Consider the following 23,899-nt stretch of genomic DNA (forward strand, 5'->3'; position numbering starts at 1 on the left):
GTAACTGTGCTTTAAGCCATTTAGGCTTTGCCCTGTGCTGACTGCAAAGAGAGGAGATGGGCAATGAATAACAGTCCAAATGAYGTGTTTTAGAAGTAGAGATTCAGAAGGCAGGAAGAGAAATCTATCCTGTTCCTGGGATGGAGAAAAGAAAATTCTCTTTTAAAATGCAGTAGCTGTCAGATAAGCAGGCTTGGTGAGGAAAGAAACCGTGTGTTTTCCTTCTTACTTCCTGTTTAGAGGGAAATAGCACTTTATGTGCATTTTTCTTTTTAAAAAAATAATAAAATAAAGAGATTGCACCTAAGAAATAACCAACTGTTATTATAGATAACTCTTTACAACAGTTAAGGTATAGCAAGTCTATACTACAATTGCTTGAGCAGAAGGACAGAAGTATTAATAGGATGGGACATCRTTTTTTTTCCTGGCTACTATAATCAAACTCAAAAGACACAGAACGAAATGCTATAAACAGAAGGAAAGCCAACTGAAACATTAAAAGACATTGGATGGTGTTACATCTTCTCAAACATTGTAACAGAACAAAGGGATAAAAGAGTTTTAACATTGATATTACGTAAAATAAATGTTCCACGTGTCAAGTGTAAAGTTGTAATAAAAAAGGTTTAGGTTTAGGTGACTTGGCAAAACATCTCAATTTTGGTTTATTCACAGACACCTTCCAATGCCTCTGTGAACAATGAACCTATAGTATTACTAGAACACTGTCCGATGTGTTTTTTCCTTATAAAACTGGATAAGAATACTAAAGTAGTTGGAAAAAAAAAAAGTGAACTTAAACTTTGAGTGTTTTATCTGGCTCTGTACCAAAACAAACTGAACACAGGGAGGGCTGTTACTCCAGGGTGCTGAGAAGAACTGTCAGGCTAAGAGTACTGAATGGTCTTTGTTCACCTCTTAAAAGAAACAAAGATTTGTTTTGTTTTGTTTTGTTTTGTTTTTTTACAGCTGTTTCAGGAGGCCATAAAAAAGACAGAAATGCAAGAAAAGCAATAGTTTCTTTCTTCCACTCGATGTTTTCTTGAGGTAAATGTTAGGTTTAGTCACAATTTTATTTTGAGATGCTGTGATACAAATTGGTGGTCATATGTTGTTGAAGTCCCCACCTGACGCAGTTATTTCTGTATGGCATTGACTGTGAAGCTGCTGTATACGCAAACTTAAAGTAACATCTGTGATTTCTGTGATGGAAGAAGTAGAATTTCTGTGCAGAGCATTATTAGCACAATACTTGTGCTTACAGTATCACTGAATTTAAATTTCTATGTTAGTGCAGTTAAAGATCTTCAGGTACAAACAGATTAGTGGGTTTAAATCAGGGTTATCTACAAGGCGAATGGGATGTCGCTTGTGACCACTTTATGCCTCTTACGGCTTTCTGTGGTTTTTCTAGTTAACCACTGACATCCCRCAGTGAGATCCACGGCTGTTCTTCTGAAGTGGACTGTAGTCCTACATCCTGATTTTGGTTTTATCATTTACCTTGGTGTTGTCAGGGTGGGGTAATATACTGCATTCAGTAAAATGGAGTTGTGCTAGCGTAGCAACCTGCACATAATACATGGCTGTTCCTGCTCAGTAAAATGTATGTGTTTTGCCCTCTCTTTTAATGGCTTGTCCATTAAGATGGCCTTAATATTCTTCACAGGTCTGATTTGAGATAGTTTTCAAAATCTAAATACTAGGAAGTGTATTCTCTGCTTGATCTGCTTTAATGGAAGTTGTGCCTGGGGATGAGAGGACAATAGATCTTCCTGTGTCTGGGTGAGATTACTTCTTTGGAGTTTCAGAAGGGTAATTTGTCTTAAAAAATGATGTTGTTTAAAACTCCTTTGTTTGTTCCTTAAATGCAATGAACCAGAGCTGCCAGCTGCATAGAAGTAACAGGAATCTTAGAAAAATACTCAGGTACATTGGAAATTATTTCTGACACCCTTGAAACATGGAATTTACAGGTTTATGGTATGTGCATAAAGATCTAGAGCTGTGAAGTAACCAGACACGCATACCTTCTGGCTTCCTTCAAGTGTTTATTTCCTGTGTCCTTTTAACATCTGGCAAGGAAATAAATTCTTAAGATTGAAATGCAATATCAAGGYTTAAATTTTCACAGTGAATGTAGCTTAAATGACATGCTGTAAATGCATTGCAATGAACAGCAAGAAACATAAAAATTAAGTAACTAGTTACCAAGATGGATCTGCTCCGATGCTCTCTCTGCAATAAAGTATCAAGCTTGGAAGCCATCTTTTAGTGTGGCAGCTTCTCCCTCCATAGGAAGAATTTATGTGTTTTTTGTAGGTGTTAGAGATATTCTCAGGCCTGCCTTTTTGTTATTGACTCATTTATTTATTTACTTACATTTAAGAAACATTCATTTTTTCACAGGATTGCCTGCTTGTGTCCTTGGATGTGGAAMTTTACATCCCAGCAGGAGTACAGCTTCTGCCAGGATTAATCGGAAAAGGGAGATGTTACAAAGGATGTCTTTAAAATTTCCAGACTGTTAAAATACTGATTCTTAAATTGTCGGTTGTCACTACCTACTGACTTGATAAGGAAGCTGCTTTTTTTTATTAATGGAAATCCAATTGGCTCCAGTGCTAAGTAGCATGGGGTAGACACTGGTAACTGTGGACTGAATAAGTTGTGATGCAGATACAGTGAAGAATAAGCAGACCAGATTTTGCTCTTAAATAGGTAAAATGTGTCCCGTGGTGGAAAAATTAGTCCAATGTCGGTAAGAGAAGAATTTCCTCTAATGATATATGTCAGCTTTGGTGGCCTTCATTGCAACATATCCTGTGGTAAATAAGAGTGGTTTCACATCAAGCATGTTCCAAGATGATCTACGAACCAAAATGGAAAGCTGTTTATTTCACCAGTCTCCTGATTAGAAGAAATTTGAACGACAACGGAAAGCAAAACGAAAGCATTCTACGTGTTTTTAACTGCTGGCCTGTTCAATTTTCAACACTTATTTTTGGTATTATTGTTATTCTATATCCCRTAGGGTGCACTTAGTTTTATTCTCCTGGTATTTTCTCTCTAGTCATTCCCCAATTTAATAAACTTTTTTGCAGACCACTTCCTCTGAGATGTAAAAATCTGGCTTATAATAACAGTAGGGGGAGAACAGAAGGTCTATCTTTGTGTAAATCTTTTCAGTCATGACATGGGAAATATTTCAAAAAGGAAGACGCATCAATAACTGAATACAGCTTGAAAAAAAGTCTCTTATAAGAAGCCTATAAAGATTTAAGGCCAAAGTCCATGGAGCACTGTTCCTGGGCTCCCGTTTACCAGCTAGTATAGAATAGGTTGTATTTCACATGCATGAAATCTACTGTACATTCACCATATAATCACTTTGCTTGAATTGAAAAATCCAGAAGTAGATTCCAGTCTCACTGAAATATGCAGAGTATGTACGCGTCTTGCCTCCATAAGCCCAGCCACTGCTTATGCAAGTACATCTTTTGTAGCAACAGAACTGAAACATTAGATGGAAGATGACATTTTCTTTCTACAGAAGTCTGTGCAAATGCTAAGACCCATGGTACAGTACTTCCAAAGCAGATGATACAAGAATGCCAGCAGGAGTGCATCCCAAGGGCACTTCTACAGCGTGGAATTACTCAGTCAACCTGCTGGATATTGCTAAATGAAAGACTAAGATATTTTATTTTGGACAGCTATTGGAATGGATTCTTATTTTTGTGTTTTTTTTTCCATTCCATTTTAACCATCATCATTTAACCATGCATCATTTAAATAGTTGATGGATTTGGAAAAAACAAATGAAATTCTTCCAGTCATCTTACCACCTATTTTTCTACTGTAAAATAATCACAGAATGACAAATTACAATTTTTTTTTCCTACCCTACCTCTCTGAAAATTTCTCAATCTCCTTTGAGAACAGCAGTTCATTTTTATATTACTGACTTCCGGGTTTAAGTCCACAGTTCCAAGGTGATTCTACTAATTCACATGTTTTCTCCAACTATAGTTATTTCCAGACCTGTAGGTAGCTTTGTTTACTAAATGCAATACAATCGAATGCAACTTACGTTATGCTGTACTAAAATCAACTTTTCTTGTCAGAAACYGATTTATTTATAGCACTTCATTTTGAATTGTGTTTAGAGATAAGTGTTGCAGCCATTTCCTGTGCAATAACAAAAATTTACTACCCCTTTTTTTCATTTGATAACATTTTACCCTCTGCAGTGGAAGAATTACAAATCTAGCTAGTTAAATTCTAAACCATAATTTTTCCCAACTTTATTACTGGTGTTCCTTTGCTTGGAGGAGATGTAATAGCTTTAATTACTCTCATTGTTTGCTAAGGAAACAGTAGCATGACACTTAAAAAGCCACTTTGCCTTATTGTTAAAGGACAAAGTTCGCTGAGCTGATGAAGTACTCTGCATGCAGGTGTGAAACTTCAGCATAGCTATGGGTCTGTTTTTACAGCTGTTGATCTTTAGCACCTCTCAAGCAGACCATGCTGTGCAGGAATTAGTATGTAGAAAATTACTGAACACAGTGATCGGGTGTCACTAACCTCATAATTCTTGTGCAGCATTTCAGGAGGGTGCTTACTTTACATTCTCTTTCTACTTATTGTAAATTAGACACAAAAGGAAAGAGATCAGTCTGATTATTCCTGATGGAAATGAGTCTTGATGCCTGCTCCGTATACAGATATATCTTTCCTTTTAATTTTGCTTATTATTCTAGTTGTGTAATTTTTGTTTCTAAGGAGATAAAATGTTGGCAGTGCTAGTGTTTCATTTAAAGCTTAACAAGGACACTTGAATATTTCAGGAAAGATACCACTCTGAAATAATCATTCCTGATCTTTACCTAGACCTGATGAATACTGCAAGAGTGCTTAGAATGAGATATTAGCAGCTCAGTTGCCTGCTTGGTAGAGATTTTTCTCAATAAAATATTTCATTAAGTCTTTTAACAATGGTGTTAAGGCCAAATACAGAGCCTTCAAGACACCAGAGAACCTTCTCAGCAAAAATAATGATGTTTGATAAACTAGAAGGGACAGAGAAAGAGATGAAGTCTGGAACTGTATCCTTTCTATATGATGTTGTGTAGAAGGAAGTGAAAGTTGGGAGCAGGGTTTCGGAGCAGAGTGAAAGTGCCAACTGTAGAAAAGGAAGGATAGCCCAGAAATGGTTGTGAAGATTACTGCTACTGTCCTACATGGTCACTTGGGCAGAGTGAGACTACAGCAGTTACAGATGCTGAGAGAACTGCTCATCACACAGGGTAGAAAGTGAGCTGAATCTCAGTCTGTTTGTGTACAAGTTTGTGCTGTTTCTCCAGAAGCTGAGACTTCTTTCTACTGGTTTAATCATACAAAAGTAGTTGCAGAAATGAGGGAGGTTTTTTTTTTTTTTTTTCTATAATATATTACCAACATAGCTGCAGTTCATAAGAAAGCATAGTAAAGTGGTTGGTGTAAATGATTATCAGCCTAATGGGTGCATTCTAAAATTAGATGCTAACCCTGCAAGATCTGATCTCTCTCTCCAGTTCTGGGATGTTTTAAACCTAATTCATAGATATTCTTGTAATTGTCATGGAGRCAAATAGTACACAAATGTATGTTATCAGTGTGATCTGTCCAGAAAAAAATAAGCACATAAATTCTATTAAAAATACAGCTTTCATAGAATCACAAGGAAAATGTTTCCTGAGCCTATCTTTCTCTAATAAAATTGAACCAAGTGAATAATTTATGTAGTTCAATTTTTATGTTATGCCTCATCTGTTTTATTTTAAAGGAAGAATAATTTTCATAGGATTTCTTTAAGAAAAAAAAGAATAATTTAATATAGTTAAGGATAAAACTTGTTTACCCTTTCTAACAAAGAAAAGAGACTGGCTTTGGTGCTTTTACTATTATTCATGCCATAATAACTTACATGACTTTCTAAGTTATATAATCTTGCATATGGAAACATCTCTACCCTAGGGGTGGTGAGCTGGTAGCTGAGGTTGAAATAAAATTAAAATCTTTTTATCTTTCCATAATGCAAACTATTCATGCTTCATAAAACTGTGCTGTTTGACACTTCTCCAGATAGATACAGTCTYCTGATGACATGTCATGCTTCATTATGTTAGCAAGTTCTGTTTCTTAGAGTTAATCAAAGGCCTAGTGGAATTTTCTCACATCTTTTCACTTATGCCTTATGTAAGGTTCTTTGCTGAAGGAAGACAGCTTATACCCCTCTAAAATTGCTTTTAGAGCAGTTCTATAAATGATGAAGAGAGTGCCAAGGTCAAAGGTGTGCAAAGTAGTGGCCTAATCACCCAATTGTTTACACGGGTGCTCTGCTAGTGCAATCCCCTTGTCTTCAGGGAACTTGTATCTGCTTTGGGCCTGGACATAAGGGAATATAAGGAAACATAAGGAAAGACTTCTTTACTGTGAAGGTAACAGAGCACTGGAACAGGTTGCCCAGAGAGGTTGCAGAGTCTCCATCCTTGGAGATATTCAAAAGCCATCTGGACACAATCCTGGGCAATGTGCTCTGGGTGACCCTGCTTGAGCAGGGGGGTTGGATTAGATGCTCTCCRGAGGTCCCTTCCAACCTCAATCATTCTGTGATTCTGTGATAGACTTGTTTTCACAGTCATGTCACCAAATGAGAACTGTCCTTACCTCTGCAACTGTGGTCCACATAGGAGGAGTGACACCAGTGCAATTCCAGACAAGAAGTAGTAACACAGTAGATAGAAGACTGAGAATTAGAGGAATTATGGCTTCCAAATATGCATGTGCTGGGAAGGGAGTAATGTGTTATAGCTTCTCTAGAACTGTAGCAATGTATTCTAACACTAACATGCATGCTATTTTGGTGCTTTAGAGCACCACAAGCTCCCAGTCAGAAAGCTGGGATTATATGTCTTTGATGTTTGTGTGTGTACTTTCCCCATTCCAATCTGCATTTATAAAGCATGTTTTTTGCTGAGTTAAAGCTGGAACCAAAAAAACAGCTTTAATCTGACCTAAAATATCAACAAATATATTTTTATGTGCAATAGATCATCTTCTGTTCCTATGAAAACTGAGAGGTTTTTTGTTCAGCATGAATCAAATCTGCCCCATCCCAGAAGTCGCATTGGGCTTCTGCTCTCCCCCCATGTTTTACTAGAAGGTAAGAGTGACACGTTTTCGGGAATAATGAAGTCACCATAGGGTGACTCTATCTTCACTCTTTTCACCTTTCTCTTCTTGCAGGAACCGCCAGCAGAAGTACCATTGCAGGGATCGTTACCTGAGAGGAACCATTCTCTACATAGCAGCTGTGGATGTAGGGTAGGAAACAAACCACCTTGTTTGCTCCACTGGAATATGAACATGTCTCAAACTCATTTACATTTTCCTGTAAAGCCAGTGAGTACAAGTTTCCTTTCATGGACAAATTACAAGTCATGCTGAAGCTACACATATCTGAAGGGCCAATCATTTGGAGTCTAATTTGTATCTACTCTAGTTTGTTTATTTATGTTTAATCTCATTTCTTTAAACTCATTTTATAGAAAGTCCTTCATATTTACATTCTCTGGGCATCTCTGTAGTGGGTTAAATCCTCAACTCAACTGAGCTAATAAGTGTAGCTGAGATTTGATCAACTATTAGCTTAGGTTAAGACTGAAAATCTTAATAGCATCAAATTCAGGCCTAAGCTTGCGAACATAAATTCACTTGGACTAGGAGCAAGTATGCCAGTATCTGTATTGTTCCAAGCCACTCAGTCTCAGAGCTTTGTCTCAAGCACCAGCTTGTAATTGTTACAAGGTGCTTTGAAGTTCAGCAAATGCTATAAATGATTTTTTTATCACTCTCAAATAGTGAAATATATTTTTCCTTTAAAAAGGAGATAAAATGAGCTTTGCTATTTTGCTTGATTGTTTATAAACAGCATCAGCTTCATCCAAAAACACATTTAAAGTCAAAGCTTTCCRTTTGTGCTGTAGCATCACTGAATTATGTCAAATATCAGTGCTCTGAGTCTAATATTTTTCAGCTACCTGCTGCTCCAAAACCAGCAGAGGGAGCACAAAACATTGTTTGTTTGTTTTCTTTTAATTTCTCTGTGATGGTGTGGTTGACTTAAAAATAACAAATACAACACCCAGAGGTTATTAGAATCCATAGGGTATTATCCAGTTTCTTATTTTTTTAGCTGTCTGTTTAAAACTATTACTGATGGTATCTCTTTGCTCAAAGATCCACATGCAACATTCAGATATTGCTTGCTTTCTTTAGAAAATCTATCTAGCCTGTTTGTGATAGATTTGACTTTAATTTTTCGACTGAACGTTAGATCCCATATCACTATCTAAGGGTAGCACAGTAATTAGGATTATGTAGAATTTTCTACTTCAAAATAGACTACCTTGGCTGCTGCAATTCTGGTGCAAGTTAGCATCACAATCTTGTCAGTTCAATTTTTATATCTTTTGTGTGTTATGCAGCTGTGTGTGTGTTCTGCAGTTCTTGAAATATCTTCTCCCAGCTTTAGTGCCTGAGGCCACAAGTGCATAGCGCAGCTCTGTCTCCCAAAGAATGTCAAACATAATGAAAAGATGAACTTGCAAAAGAGCTGATTTTTGTATGCCTTCCTCCTTGATTCTGCTGCCTGCTCTTTTTGCTTTCCCCAGTTCTCCCAGATTTTATTTTCTGCTTCTGATGGAACTGTATCCAAAGCTTCCTCAGAATGAATTGCTTTTATAAAGCTTCCTCATAATGAGGCTTGTCACACAAATGAATGGAGCATTGCTGAACTCTCACAATGTGGCACAGGCTGACTCAACCTTTTGATGCTCGCTCTCAGAATTAGCATTCTTGTCTAACAGTGGCTTTTGTCCCTTCTCTTTCTGCTACTGAAGCTTGTGACCCAATATATTCAAGAAAGCACACTCACAAAAATAAATGAAAAGCAGAAGGATCAAAGTGAAGGTTAACCTCACAGAATTGGAGAACTTTAGAGTCGGGTTGTCTTACTTATCCCTTGGACCTAAGTATCGTAGCAGAAGCAGAACAGTGAGTGATCTTGCATTCAGTGCCAAAGGTGAAGGCAGCTTTCTTCTCAAGGGGCAAAGCCTGCATGTTTTAAGAGTAACTTCAGTGAAGCTACTCTCATGGCTGAGGCAAACAGGATTGGGCCACAGATGCATACTTTTCTGCCTTGCCAAGGAGTACAGAAATCCACACTGGCTGAGCACTTTGTGCCCCATTAGACTTCTGAACAGCCTAACAGTGAAGGAGAAAAGGTGAGAGGTACCTGTTTTGAAGTGGTGGATGTTGGAAGAATATAGTCTGGAAAGATTTCCTGCCAATTTTATGAAGGTAGTAGCAGTAAATAGAAGCAAGAAAGGCTGCTTTGCTGTCACAGAATTACAGAATGGTTGAGGCTGGCAGGCACCTCTGGAGATGGTCTGGTCCAACCCCCTGCTCAGAGCAGGGTCGCCTAGAGCACGTTGCCCAGGACCCTGTCCAGACAGCTTTTGAATATCTCCAAGGATGGAGACTACACAACCTCTCTGGGCAACATGATCCAGTGCTCAGCTACACTCACAATGAAAAAGTGTTTTCTTATGTTCAGACAGAGTTTCCTGTGCTTCAGTTTGTGCCTCTCATCCTGTCACTGGGCACCACTGAGAAGAGTCTGACTCTGTCTTCTTTACCCCCCTTCCTGATCAGGTATTTATAAACGCTGGTAAGATTACCCCTCAGTCTTCTCTTCTCCAGGCTGAACAGTCCCAGCTCCCTCAACCTTTTCTCATATCACAGATGTTCCAGCCCCTTAATCATCTTCATGGTCCTTCACTGGACTCGCTGCAGTAGGTCCCCATCTGTCCTGCACTGCTCTTGGGAGTTCTCAGAAGTGAACAATTACACCAGAGCTTACACCAGAGTTAGGGATGTAAGCATCTCTGGGAGTTGTGTCTGCCTGGGTCTGCCCCACCCTTATGTCTGTATCTGCCCAAATGCTGGTAGCATGAGCACTTTAGGATTTCAGCTCTTCCTTCAAATCCTTGTTCCATCTGCAGTCACACGTTCTCTACTCCAGCAGCTAATCCCAAGAGCTTTGGAGCATTTTGCGGGCAGTCTTCTTTACAAAGGGGACAAAGGGTACAGAAGATGCAGATGTGCAAATTTCTCTGAATTCCTGAGTTTCCATTCCACAGTAAGTGTAACATTTTGAAAAAAGGAAAGAGAGAGAAAAAGAATGAGAAGAGAAGAAAAGAAAAGAAAAAGCAATACTCCAGCATATAATACTTGTGTGCAGTGGAATGGAAAGTTATTCACATTAAAAAAAGTCAAAATAATTTTTTTTCAACCTGTAGAAATTATATGTATAAGATTCCCCACACTGATCTGGAAAACCTGCTTTTAGGCTTTCAGTCATATATCCAAGAGTKCTGGAAAAGCCTAGGAGTCCCAGCTCAAGTGACCATGTCTCTGATGTGTTATGAATATGGTATGCATGGCATCCTCTACAATCAGAGTGTAAAATCTGATGAATGGAGAAGTTCTTTTCACTTCGTGGCTTCTCTGTTTAATACTTTCACAAAAGCAAGCAGTCTAGAASCTTTTTTGTATGGTGGACAACATCAGGTTTCTTCCATTAAGTTTTAATCCCAGTTTGCATCTATGACCTTGTACAACCTTTGAAAACCTCCTTTACTTCACTGATTAAGCTGATAGACTGACAGTTTTCTGCTTTCTGTGGAAAAGATGCATAACACCTTGCTTGACTGCAGACTGAATTACACAGGATTATTAGCATTATGCGGTAGAAATGATGAAAGTGCAATTTATGGTCTCCCGGCTCCCAGCCTACTGTACTTTATTAAAGCAAGAGAATATTTTGGGGAAGAAAAATAGGAAGCGGGAGCCTTTAATCCTTATTCAATTCTTTTTGAGGCAGAAACCAAGTATGCAAAATTTAGCCCCAAATGATTAACATTTTTAGATTTATAAACTGCAGATTCTCCTTTTATATATTGGGTGACTCATTTCTCTTTTGATTGAATATTTAAGRGATATTGATTAAATTTGTTTTACCAGTGCTTCTCCACTGATAAGGGGTGTAAAACAAGACTGAAAGAATGTCTTCAAAGGCATAATGATGATGTAGCTGAATTTGGGGACAAKGTATATATCCACCCGACATGCACGTCAAACATAAAAGCAGAATACCCTATATCCCTAAATTAACCCTAAAAGAGGAAAGAAAAGGACAAATGGCAGAGACCTTAAAATACCTCCTAGTGAGAGAATGGAGATGAGAGGCTAAGAAAGGGAGAGGAACTAATTTGACAACCACGTTTAGGATGGAGCCACAGTCCGATTTCAGCACTGAGCGAGACTCCACGGTCTCTGGACAAGGGACAGTGCTGGACAGCATGTAACAACTACAGACTTAGACAGGTCAAAGCTAGTTAAAGCTGAGGTCAAGCTGAACAAATCTGATTAACTTCTCCAAGGAAGTGACAATGACAGCTGACAGGAGTGCGACGGTAGGCATAATCTCCTTGGACTTCAAGAAGCCTTTTGCTGGGGTTCAGCTTCAAGGAGTGATTTTTAAGGCTGGCATTGCTGGCAGAATTGTTTCAGTCAGATCAGCAATGGAGGGAAGGAGGCAGGTTGAAAGCTCATTTGGATTTGGTGCTAATCACCTTGGCAGTGATCCTTTTAAATATTTTTAAAAACAGACTTTGCTCTGCTCACCACTGTAAATACTGCCTGTACTTATCCAAGCAAAGACGGCTGACTTCAGCCAGAAAGATGAGCTTGATAGCTTTCTTTAATTAATTTTTAATAAAGAAAAAATAAAGCAGATCAAAGAAGCCAGCTCAAGAGTTTAGAACAAGTAAGCCAAGAATTTCATATTTATTTATGGTCCAGGTCTTGCAAATATAAGCATCAGAATAAATTTATTTCTGTGTGTGAAAATCAATGGTCTTTGTCACTGTAATTAAATCCTTACTTAAGAGAATAACTATTTTCATTAGGAGAGGTTTTGTCTATTTGCTTGTTTTAGTAAGAGTTATGCTACTAGAGGCAGAAAGGAAAAGTCTCAGCCTTCACATAAGCTAAAAAGGCACAGTGGCAATACTTCTATTCCTTTCTTCTCTAGGTATAAGCTGCTCAAGCACATACTGCCTTCCGGACACCATCTTGCAATTGTTTCCTCAGAATCATCAAATCACAGAAATGTCAATGGGAAGGGACCCCTGGAGGACATTTAGTCCAGACCCCAGGACCTTCACCCGCACTAGATCAGGTCAGCTGCAGCTTGGTCTAGCAGGGCTGTGAAAACCTGGAAAGATGCAGATTTGACAGCTGCTCCAAGTAGCCTGCTCCAGCACTGTGCTATCTGCCAAATGTTTTTTGTTTGTTTGTTTGTTTTTTAATGCTTTACCTACACTGTTAGGTTCCCTAACACTTGTGCAAAGGAGGAAAACCTTTACATATCAGCAGACCCTTCCTCTTCTGTTGTTTCTTACTTCAGGAATAAGTTAAGGCTAGATTGTCGGTTTGACCACAATTTCCTGGCTTTTGTTGATTTCATCTAGTCTATTTTTTTAAAAAAATTTAATTATTGCAGTGCTTTGCCTTGGGGCTATTTGAGACTGAAAAACAAGACTTTAATGATGAAATACAGAAACAAAGACAGGCTACTCTTGTCAGTGTCAGTAAATAAATAGCATTAATCTGTCTTCATTATTGCCATGCATGGTGTAATACAAGAGCCTACCAGGTGGGAAGTGGTATAATATCTTTTTACCACACTACAAGTGCTAAGAATTATGCCGAAACTTAAACTGCAAAATTTTCCTTGATCAGCAAAGAAAAGTGACAGTGATTTTTGTCTGTGGAAGCTTTTTGGCATCTTTACGTCAGAATGCTGAGAGAGTGCAGAGCTGCGTGACCTGCCCTCTCATTGCTAGTTCTGAATGGGAGGTGCCTCATTGCCACTTGTGCCTTTAAAAACTCTGCCTGGACTGTACACTGTAGTAGGATGCTTATTCTGGCAGGAGTCATATCTCTTTCCTGCATTATTATTTAAAAGCATGAAGTTTTAATTAGTACATAGTTACATTTTAGAGTGCTTGAGAATATGTCATATCCTTAAAGATGTTCAGCAAATGGATGTTTGGATTTTTTTTCCCCCCCTGAAAATGAGTTATCCAAGCAATCTGTGCTAAATGTTTTTGAGAATAAGGGTTGGACACACACCACTAGATTATGTGGTAGCGTAAATCAGAACTGTGCAATTCAGTTCAGTGATTTACATTATCTCAAGATCTGGACTATTAATTATTGGAAGCCTACCTTTTTAAAAGCAATTTTTTAGTCACTTTGACAACTAACCATCTGGCTTCAGTTTCCCTCAGTATGCACTTTCAGGCACAAATACCAGGAAGCTTTGTTTAAATACGCAGATTACGGAAGCAGTGTGTAGGAGATGGTGAAAGATGCAGCTTTGATTGCACTGGTTATTTCTTTACAAAGTTGCCTTGGTTAAACTTTACCTACCAGTAAGCAATAGATTTGATTCGCTGGTCTGTTTACTGGTGCTTTGTACTAGTGTCAAACAATTTAATTGATGGTATAAGGTAAGAAATGCCTGAGCTGGTGAGAGCAAAGGCCCATCTCCCGCAGTAGCCAGTCCCCTACGGTGGCAACGGTAAATGCTGTTTAGGAAGCCTGGCAGCTTTCAGCAGTCTTCCTCTGGCACATCACTGTAAAACCTAGGCATGATGTGTTTTGCTCAGAATAATAGCAATGGCAGCACTAACCACACAGTGTGTGTTTCACAGCCAATTTGCAATTCTGCTTTTGGGGAGAGTTTTGTACCCATTTCTCACAGGTTTCCATGACTTCCCACGTGTGCCTGTATTGGGGTTGCCTTTCTCCACCGTGTGCGCTCAGAGGCCCCTCGCACATCGCACTGCTTTGGCATCACTGGGTCCCATGCTTCCAGCCAGGAGAGCTAACCCTCCTTGGCTGCCACTGCTCGATCCAACAGGGAGGCTCCTCAGCCCCCATCGGCCCAGCTCCTCAGGCCCAGTTCTTAGACTTGTAGCATACTTATAGCTCCTATGCAAGGATCGTCATTTCTCTCCCATCAGAGAACAGTCTCATCTGTAAAATAAGATCAAGTGTTTGAGCACAGAGTTCTCTTCCCTCGAGGGATGTGATTTTACCCAGCACAATATTTCCTGAGGCAGCAGAGTTACTGACTGTTGTCCTTTATCCTGCTGCAGAATGGAAGCCTCTGTGAGATAGCTTTTATTGTCACCCAGTTTTGCCATTATTTTATGTGCAGGTGTGGAACTGCCAGGGGCACAGGATACAGAAGAATCCAGAAGTTTCAGGCTAGTCTACGCCTTTGCCCTTTCGGCCTCCTGCTGCACCCTCCAGATGTGGGCGCAACCTGTGGTGTTGGGCAGAGGAATGTGCTCCTGCACCTTTACAGTCCCAAGCCACTACCTCTGCCTGTCTCCCCCCTACGGCCCCAGAGCATACAGCAGGAGAGTGGTCTGTCATCAGACATTCCCAGGAGGAGAAGGTGCCCCAGTGTTTCTTTCCTACTCCAGGCAGGAGGCTGCTGCTGCTCTTGTTGATAAAAGCTGAAGGTAACTCATCTATGTCAATTAGGAGTTGAGGGATGGGGTCGTATATAGTGCTAATAATAATAAATAATGAAGCAGGGCATCTGGAAAGTTTTTTAGGTAACCTCAATTTCGTAACACTTGTGACATCTCAGACTTAGCTATTTTTCAAGGGCAATGGTATGGAAATGGTTAATCACAATTCCTTAGGACTTTTCTCAGATGACACACTATTGTCACTGTAAATTTTCTCTCACCTCAGTTTAAAACATTTATGAGCTACTGAGTTTCAGTAGCTTTGGCTTTTATATATATGTTATGTATTAATTCAGCGGAAGAGACAAATGTTTGTATAAGGAAAAATATCTCAAATCCTGTTAAAACCCTCTTCACCCCAAAGCCTGTGATAGTGTCAAGAATTCTCCAGTCTTGCCATGTGTGCCTGTATTTCACAGCTCAGTGTGTGCATCTAACAAAACCCATCATCAGCCAATTGGAAGTCTGATTTTCGAGGACCATTGAACACTGAACATTCCCAGTGAGCTGCAATTACAGAAACAATTGTGCTAAATAACTTTGGACTGATGGTGTGTGAACCTCAGCCCTCTCAACTTCCCCTTCCTTGTTTCTGCTGGAGAGTCTGACAGTGTGCTGGGCTACAATATGAATATTTTAGGGAGTGCCCATGTGCTTCAGTAATTCTGACATTTCTTTGTCTGCCAACGAATTATGCCTGTGTTTTATCACTCCCTATGTTGAATAGCCTTATATTTGCAGTTGTATTTGGTGTTTAGAAAAAAAGGACAGGGTATGTTTTACTGAAGGTGAGTTGTCTTCAACTCTCTTAGCATAATTCCAATTCCACTTTCAGTCAGAGCAGTGTAAATCAGAAGAAGGCAGGGAAAACAAGGACAGAATTCAGTATGCTTTATTCTCATCTCTTTTAATAATCCTCAACGTATGTTAAACATATAAGGCAGTTTACCTAAGATAAATAATGGAGTATATCAGAACATATACCTTTGCTTATTAACCTTGCGAACTGTTCATTTTTGCATTTTTATTTGGTGCTGTGAAAAACTAGAATATATTTTATGGTGAGACCGATGGGTTCAACCTTCCTTTGGACTCTTACAAAGCAACGTGAAGTTTTTGATCTATGGTCAGTAAATTGATACGTGATGTCAGTTCATGGGCTGTGAACCCGTATGTCACACTGACAAACAATGTCAACTGGAGTGCTCAGGATAGTCACCTACCCCTTAGGAGTGAGCAGTCTACCTCCACATATCTTATACACAGTTCTTGTTCTTGTCTTTCTGAGGTCCTTGGATCAAATGCCCCACACTGGTCATGACATGAGTTTTTCATATATGATGACTCTTTTCAAATGCACATGAAAATGATTCAGTGGTCTCACTTAAATTCCTGGACAAGCCTAAACAGACTTAAATAATTTCTATGTAATATGAATAGTAAAGACAATAATTTATAATAGCTAAATAAACATGAAATAACATYATAGCTTTAGCAGGTACCTCCCCAGTCCTATTCAAGCATAAGAGGAACTGCAGAACACCTTGTGTAAACCACACCTCCAAGAAGTAATACATTAATGGTGATGTATTGTGACAAGGTAGTTAACAAAGTGGAAGGATGAACATCTGTCTCCTGCATATGGGTTGGCAGGTATGCTACAGATTTGAAGTACATGAAAGCTTATAGGGATACTTGCAACATAGTGCCTGTGTAAAACCTTTCTCCAGTCCTGTTTCTGGACTTTTTCCATTGTTGTTCTAAAAGGATGGACTGGCAAAATTAGAAGCTTCACTGACTGAGAAGAAAAAAGTAATTTCTTGTATGTCTGTCTGGCAGAATCAGGTATTTATATTCTGATCACAGGATGGAAATGAGTATGATTTAAAGTTAAGATGTCTAGAAGTAAAGATTGGAAGGTCCACTGGGAAAAGAGTGAAGGAATGTAAAAGGGGAAGCTGTCATTCTAATAAGAAATATTTAGTTAATAAATAAATATATTAAATTTTAATGTGCTGTATATTCTAATTATTAGAAGACCTAAAACCAGTCTGTGATAAAGAGGTGTTATATGTCGTTGTTTTTTCTTTTCTTTTTTTCCACCTCTAATATTCCAGAAGCAATTATTTATTTTAAAAAAAGAGAGAGAGAGAGAGAGAGAGAAAGAGAGATTTTAAGAAATTGCTTTCAAACTCATCTGGAATGAAAACCAATGATTTCAGGAGAAAACTGAAAAGAGCATCTGTCTGCCTTTTTAACATTAATGTTAATACTAATTCTTTCTTTCATATGCATGCATATGGTAGAAAAAGTTTCCCAGGGAGTCAAGAATTACATTAGAAATGATGAGTAGCATTTCTGAGGCCTCTGAGGGAAGAGATGGCAAACTTACTAAAATGGTTATTTGCTTTGTTGGACTGAATTTTTGTACTTGTGTCCATCAAAAAAATCACCTGAGAAATATTTGCAATTAGGAGCCTTCTAAACTCAGAACAAATGATTTCAGTAGTGTCCACAAAGTACTACAGGTTTTAACAACAGATAATAAATTTGTTCCACTTCAAGACTGCATCACATGTCTGCTGTCCTGTTCGCTAAAGTTCTCAGATGCACCATGAGAAAGGTGAGGAGAGAGATTTTATTAGCAATGTGAACATGTGAATATTTTCTCTGGCCATAGAGTATTCAGCACTTCTGCTTTAGTTCATCTTTAGTTCAAGCTAAAATGACTACAAGGTGAGGTTGGGGGAAAACTTTCCACTTACTCTCACTATAAATAAGTTTCCAAAGTTTATGCATATTGCTATTTGGTTAAACCACTGGCTTATTTCCAGAGCAGGATTATCCTAGGGGCCTGATTCTGAGTAATAATAGATGCCTGCTAAGAACAATGGGAGTCTGAGCAGTAGAAACCTATTTGTTATCAAGTAGGTGATAGAAGGATTTTTTTTTCTTTTTTGATGGTATTAGAGGAGGGGAATATGGACCATCTAGGTGCTAGTTGCTATGGTAACCATAAAATCACATCCTCCAAAACCTTTCTATTTAATTATATACATCACTGAGTATCCGGTGGAGTAAATTTCAGCTTTTCTTTAAAACTCCAGAGTACAAATAAAAAAAGACTTGTTCATGGCAGTTTTAACCTTTCCTTTGTCAGCGATATTCTTGGGAAGGCATTTCTGTTGATATTCCATCCAGTTTTATTGATATACTAAATTATTGTATTGGGAGGTAGTGCCACACGGTTAAGGGTTAGAGGTTTGTCATTGTTTCTTGTGTATTTATTGGCCTATTCTCCAGACTGTTCCTTGATATACATGGTCTGTTTCCAACCTGCATGCTATTGGGTTGTATTTCACCTTTGGAAATACCTATATGATGTACTGAAATCCATTTCCACTTGAAGACTGCCTAGAAAACATCAATTATACACAAAAAAACTTTCTGTGTTACCATAGAAAACAAAGCCAGATTACTAAAATCAAAACTGGCTCAAAAATACTTTATGGACTGCTCTCGCACACCAGGTTGATTTAGGAGGGTGACATTATGACTGAACACTAACAGATCTCACACCAATCTGTACCCAGATCATTCAGATAGCCCATATGTTACCTTCTTTGTGAAACAGCAATAATTATAGTTAACTTTGATATCTAGGAAAAAATTACAAAATATTATTATTGTTCACTTTAGCAGCCTACTTTCAGCCATTCCATATCATTTTTTAATGTTAGAGGAGATATATATGTAACAGACTTGGATACAAAAATCATATTTTTCTTGCTTTTCTTACACTATATATAATAAGCAAATACAACTTTTTATTTCCCCTCTTTAAATATCTTTCTTTAAAGTGTGTTGATTTTGTTTAAAAGTGTTGATTAGTGGGATGTAATCTCCATACAAACCTTATACAGTTATGTTCAATTCATATTGTTCTTTCTTCATCATTCTGACACTGCAGATTGCCGCACTGTACCAAAATGAGCATTTTCATATAACAAAAATTTATCCAGGTCCCACACAGATTTGTTATATGCAGTTAAACTGCATATACTGCTGGAGCTATTCCAGGCAAAAATTTGCATACTAATAATTATGTTTAGTAGCTGTAGAAGTATTACTATTGCAACCTAAAATTGCATGTTGCAAATCATTATTACTGTTTTGGAATTTAAGTAATAGAATTTAGAGATATGTTAAAAACAATTTAGAAACTCTGAAATTAATATGCAAAATATTAATACACAGAATCCCAAAACAGCAGACATCTTTGGCCAGGTAATAAATAGATACAGTGTTTGAACTTTACCTGGTTACTTATGCCTAACACAACTGTAGACATGGAATAATATTTTTCAGCCTAATTCATAATATTCATTGTATTGGACAAAGGACCAATATAATAATATCTGGCATAAATACAATGAAAAAATATTTCAGTGCAGGAATATTAAAGCTATAATACTGCTGATGTAACAAGAAAACTTTACCAAAATTAGTGCCAAGGAGTTCATTGTGGCCAGAAATTAGCCTACTGCTGTGATTAACTGTTTTGCTTTCTAATTAAAAAGTAAATTATGCTGAAAATAGTAAGTGCTCTGAAGTGTAAGCTTATGCTATTTGGTAAGCATTTTTAATCTTAACAGAACTGAAGGAACAAAATGATTATTATTGCTTTGGGTGTTAAGCTATGGTCTTTTTTGTATTAAAAAAGGAATTCCTCCAAAAGGTGGGAAAACCCCCCAAAAGACTCTACTGGCTGCCTGAGCAAAGAACSCAGCTGTCCTCAAGGAAAACAAAGTCCTAGCAAACTGCCTAGAAGAGAGAGTCTGAAACTGTGGTTCATGTTCATGCATTCATGATAAACAGGCAATTCTCAGTCCAGCACAAAGCCCTGAGCTGCAGCGGGTACCACTGATGGCAATTTCGGGTCTATTATGAACTTAAGAAGGTTCTCAGCTTTCACTGTCTTTGTTATCCTGCTTCTGGACAAGGAGATTCTTGGCTAATTTGCGAAGATGCTTTCTCCATACAGACTTTATATTATTATCTCCTAAAATGGCTCGAGAACTTGGTGGAGATGTATCCTCTTACCTTTTGGAAGTCCCAAAGAAACGGGATGGTGTACAATGCACCTTGCTAATCCTACTAGTTTGTTGCATCCAGGTTACAGAGTAAGTTGCATTTACTCCCACCTAGCTCCTACACTCAAAATCTTTTTATGGGGAAAATAAGCACATCTCATTTACCATATTGGTACATTACCATGTATGAAGCCATGTATTTATTGTTATTCTAAGTCTTAACAGTTTAATCAAGGGATAGTTATTAGTCCAGTTACAATTATATTAACAATATACAGTTGCAATTGTATTATATATATCTTCTGGTTCAAATTATATACACACAAACTGTCTAATCTCTCCACCTGTCTCTGGTATTATTCTCACCCTTCCACTGTATTTCTGCGTCCTAAGGTTGATGGCTTTGGTTGAGGGTTGGGGTGCTGATTACAGCCAGTGGTCAGTGTCCCTCGTCCTTTGTTGGGAGAGCTATGATGTTTATGTTAACACTTTCTTCCTCCTCGCTTTTGGATCTGCCCTGGGGTCATTTTATACATTTTCTAACATGCTCTATACCTAGCTTTTTCTTCATTGATCCACAGTTCTGCATTACATCTCAATTTACAGTGTATAGTGCATTTACATAGTTTAGATGCTAGTTCTTCATTTTCTTTGTTACCCTTAAAACTATTTTTACCCAGCTCCAAAGGTTGCTTTCCTTTAATGATCATTAACTGACCACTGGTGAATTGTTTATAGCCCTGGGGCCTCTGGTATCAACCTGTGCCTGTAGTTCAAGACCCCTGCTACCATCCCTTGCCCATACTCCTATAGACTGCAGTTTATTCTAGGGTCATAAATAGTTCATTCTGCAAGAGCAAGTGTGGCAAGGCCCACAGAGTTGTGTAAAAGCTGAAATAAAGTACCTAATAGTTACCTGGTCATTAGATAATTGCTGTTACAGCTAAACAAGCTAAAATATGGCTCCAGCCAGGCCAAAACAAGTCCTGACAAAGCCTGACAAGTCCCGAGTGCTGTGCTGTTAGCTTAGTACAAAGCCTGTTTACAAGGAACACCATATTTACTGGGCGACAAGGCTACAGGCATAATCCCAAACCTCTGACTTTAAGGATCCATGAAAGTATGAGTGAGGTGCCTACCTGTTGCGTAGCACTGAAGCACCTATAATACAGGACACCAAAACAAATATTCTGTATACTTAAAATATAGATTTGCAACAGTGGAATACAGTTATAAAGAAATAAAATAACCAAACGCCTAGCTATGACCACACTTGATAAGAGTCTTCCTTGAATATGCTGGTTTCCCAGCTTGCTCCTGCGGCTGCCTAGTTAGTTTCTCCAAGCTATCCCCAGGCTGGCACACTAGAGAGAGCTCTTAGATCTGCACGTTTCCTACTTGAACCGCTAACGCTGGCTGGAGTAGCCATTTGGAACTGTTTCATCTTTGGCCCATAATCAAAGAACCTGTTTTYTTCTCTCTCTTCTTGTTTACCTACTCATCATTTTCCTGTGTGAGAGCACTGAGACATTATATGGTGCCAAGAGGATTATGTAATCTCTTCCCCCCATCCTCTCTAAGTTTACTTGATTAACATTTTTATTGCATATCTTAATTAGTAGGTTCCTAGCTTTAGGCTTCAGGCTGCTTCCTCCTGCTTCAGCCTTCCTAGAATACATTGATTTCATTTTACAAATTATGTAATGTGGGAAATATTAATGGTAAAAATCCTTTCAGGATTTATAATATTTGGCTCGTTGCAACTTTGAATATAGAGTGTCATAAAAACACATCAAAATGATTTGAGAATTTGCTTCTGAGATTGAACAGCTTCTCCCTTTACACTCCATTAGATTTCAGGAAACTCATTTGCATGGGCAAAAATTAAAAATAAAAATTAGATGCCCTTAACATACAGAATTTAGAAATAGCTCTTGGTATGGCAAGGATATGATGACMTGGATATAAAGGAAAAGAGAGGGCAGTATTGATCCTTCACTAGCTCAAGAGTCTGAAATGCAGATATTTCTTTGTCTAGGACACTTGAGGGGCTGATCCAGGAAGAAGCAGTGTCAAACCACTTCCAGATCTGCAGAAAGCACAGCTGGAGAGAGTGTGGTCTCTTCTTTTTATCCAATAGTTCAGTGATTAGAGAACTCATCTGTAAAATGATATTGAAGGTACTTGAGCCCATGTTTTTACACTTGATGGAGTTTGCTGATCACCATATTACAGCATATTCTGATTCAGGGCTCTTTTCATCGCTCTTGTTGAAACCTTTGTGCTTTTCATAAAATACTTACGTGTCTTTTTGAGCAGAGACTTGAATGCTATCCTGGAAACAGCGCTATCAGTAAGTTAGTTGTTATTTGTGCATGCTCTGTTTCTTCTGCCCCCATATACTTCATGATTTGGAGCGCAGAACAGCTTCAACAGGATGCTTCAGGATTTCAAAGTGGCTAGATTAGGTTGGTCCCTGGGGCACGGTCACTTCTGGACACTCTGTTCTCGGAGAGTCCTCGTGGTGGGGAGAGGCCCTTAGTGCCTAAATATAAGGTTGCAAATGCCCTTAGGCAGCAGTTGACTACAAGTTGGCCAGTGCAATGCATTTCTTGTGGCTTGAGCCTAATGCTGTTTAAGATAATGGAATGAACAGCTGTATTTGCTTTTTCTTTATTTAGCTTTTTTTTTAATATACAGAAAGTACACAGAATAGTTTCATCTTTTTACTGTCTGGTGCACTRAGAAGGTCTTTTTCATCTGTTTCCCCTTTCTAGACACAATCTATGGAGAATCCTTTGCTTGTTATGGAAGTATGCAGCCAAATTATGTGCTTGGGTCTGTAGGTGTGTGTGTGAGAGAAAGATACTTCTTATGTCTCCTGTTTCTTTCTGCATTACAAATCAGAGAGCAACAATCATAATTTGCCCCCAAATCACATTAAGAGTAACTTCCCATATCGTTCTGCCTTAGAGGAACTCCTGGGCTTGGCACATATCTGGGGCGCTACATATCTCATATTCCAAGGAACAATTTCTCCTTTGCTAAACTTTCTGGCTTGTTTTACAGAAAAATGATCCCATAGGATGGAATGAGGCCAAGTGGTGCATTGGCCAAAATATGGGGTGATGAGCATAACTGGGTTTTTATTTATTATGTGACTTGGCATTATGATATCTGAATTATCTACACAGGTCTACATGAGCCACATAAGAAAATGAGCCTGCTGGCTGGACACTGTGCCTGGAATTAATCATCCATATGTTGCATTCTTTCTTGCTTTCTTTTTTCCTACCCATAGGATCCCATCTTGTCTACTCTGTGCCAGGCCTGCTTAAGCCAGGTATGTACAGATGTTTTTGCTGGACTAGGAGGTGAAATATAATGGGATGGAGGACTTATCCAACCCATCCATGGGCTGGTAAGTCCTTACCCTCTGTGCAAGGGAGCTTGTAGCACTGGGTTATCTTTGCAGAACCTAATTCCCTTGTTAAACAGCAGAATTACAGTGATACCTCTTCTAGAAGAGCTTCCTCATTTCAAAGGCAGGGAACGGACTTACAATTCACTGTGGGTTTGATTTTTTAATTGAATTTGCGCATTGATTTTGCCTAAATGCTAGGAGTCTTATTTTTGCCTTTGGGATATGCTGGCAGTGAGCCCAATTATCAGCTGAATCAGTTCATGTGCAATTTGATTGTCCTGGGACACCAGAATCAAGATTCGGGTACCACAACTCACACTATGAATTGTACTGTTCCCATTTCTTTGAATTTCTCCCTTTTAATCTATCTGGATATGTTCAATATATGACACAGGAAGTACATTTCCATGCTAAACCAGAGGAAAGAATATAATGATTACAAATMTTCATGAAAGAAGTATTTCCATAAGTTATAATTTATTTTTTCAGCCAAATACCAAAGATTCATTCTGTATAAAAAATTGCGATATTTAATTATTCAATTAATTCTCTTTGAATGGAGTTTGTGAGAATATTGTGACTTTCAAAAACCATTTGGCTATTCAAAGTAAATCTGGCTCTTCAGATTGCTTAAATATTCAGTATTCACAGTGTAT

This window comes from Apteryx rowi, unplaced genomic scaffold, assembly GCF_003343035.1.
Source record: "Apteryx rowi isolate R43461 unplaced genomic scaffold, aptRow1 scaffold_42, whole genome shotgun sequence".
Classification (NCBI taxonomy): domain Eukaryota; kingdom Metazoa; phylum Chordata; class Aves; order Apterygiformes; family Apterygidae; genus Apteryx; species Apteryx rowi.